This window comes from Humulus lupulus, chromosome 1 (assembly GCF_963169125.1).
Source record: "Humulus lupulus chromosome 1, drHumLupu1.1, whole genome shotgun sequence".
Classification (NCBI taxonomy): domain Eukaryota; kingdom Viridiplantae; phylum Streptophyta; class Magnoliopsida; order Rosales; family Cannabaceae; genus Humulus; species Humulus lupulus.
In genome coordinates this window covers 289,977,260-289,978,880 of record NC_084793.1, presented here as the reverse complement: position 1 = coordinate 289,978,880, position 1,621 = coordinate 289,977,260, and the positions used below count along the sequence as shown (strand labels likewise).

Here is a 1,621-nt window from a genome sequence, read left to right as displayed (position 1 = left end):
AGTCTAAAACGAAAAATTTCCACATTTTCCCAAAAGGACAATGATACGTTCTATCAAGTGTGGGAAAGATTCAAAAATCTGTTATATCAATGCCCGCACCATGGCTATGAGAACTGGCGTTTGGTTAGTTACTACTATGAAGGCCTCATGAGCATGAGCACCAGTTTGTAGAAATGCTATGCAATGGTGAATTCCTCGAAAAAGAGCTAGACGATGTTCTTGAACATCTCGAAGAAACTATAAAAAAATCTCACACCTGGACTGGTGCAAGTGCTACTGATAGCACCAACCGACACAAACCATCTGGGATCTATCAACTTCGAGAAGAGGATAGTGTTAAGGCCCAACTCGAAGCTTTGAAAAAGTAGTTTGAGGCCTTAATGACAAAAAATGGCCAACAACCGCACATGATCGCTCAAGCGGAACCGCAAGAACCTTACTTTGTTTGTGGAGGGACGGAGAATTTAGCTAAGGACTGCTTAGCTTTTAATGAAATGAGGGGTGTTTATGAGGAGCAATGCAATGCCTTAGGGGCATATAACAAGCCATTCTCCTATACGTGCAACCCTGGTTGGAGGAACCATCCAAATTTCAGTTTGAGAGATTCCAACCAAGCTCAATCATCTGGAGGCCAATGGAGAAATAAGCAACAAGTTCAACCATCAAAGACATTCTGCACCTCAATACAATGCTCACCCACAATGAAATTCTCTCGAGAATACCTTTCATGCATTTATAGAGGAACAATCCAAACTAAATCGCCAAATGATGGAAGAAATCAAGGAAATGAAATGTCAATTCTCAAAATTGATTGAATCCTTGGCCATTCCAGAAAAAGGCAAATTTCCTTCCCAACCAAAATTCAATGTGCAACAAATTCTAATGATCAAAATGGTAAGGAAGTAAATGCCATCACAACTAGAAGCGGTAAAACTTTGCAAGAACCACCCATAAAATCCAACTCTCCCAGTACTCCAAAAGTCATTTCCGAAAATCCACCACTCAATGCCTCTCCAAAAGTACTATTTCCCCAGGCTTTGAAACCTGTTGGGAAACTTCCTGATAACCGAGCTGAAATCCTTGAGCACTTGATACAAGTGAAGATTAATCTTCCTCTGTTTCACATCATAAAACAAGTGCCCACTTATCCCAAAATCATCAAGGATCTATGCACTGCAAAAAGGAAGCACCATGTTAAGGAGACTGCTTTCTTGACTGAGTAAGTGAGTGTGGTGATTGAACAAAAGACACTGCCAAAATACAAAGATCTGGGTTGTCCCACCATTTCTTGCCAAATTGGAACCCATGAAGTTAGCCAAGCCTTACTTGATCTTAGCGCGAGTGTAAATCTCATGCCTTACTCTGTATACTCGCAACTCGGTCATGGAGAAATGAAGCCAACATCTGTTGTGCTACAGCTCCACCAAAAAGCCTAGGGGTATTGTTGAGAATGTTTTAGTTCAAATTGAAAAATTCTATTACCCCGTGGATTTTCTTATTCTTGATACCCAATCTGTGGTAAACATGGAGTCTAAAATTCCTATTATCCTCAGAAGACCATTCCTTGCTATTGTAAATGCTTTGATCAATTGTCGGAATGGTCTAATGAAGATATCATTTG

At 40.3% G+C, this 1,621-nt stretch overlaps 1 non-coding gene across 1 annotated transcript; it reads right to left on the bottom strand.

Moving 5' to 3' along the window:
- On the bottom strand, positions 1-107 carry LOC133813174 (small nucleolar RNA R71). The gene has a single exon (XR_009884212.1). It is a non-coding gene; the product is annotated as a small nucleolar RNA R71 (small nucleolar RNA).
- Positions 108-1,621: the final 1,514 nt, after the last annotated feature.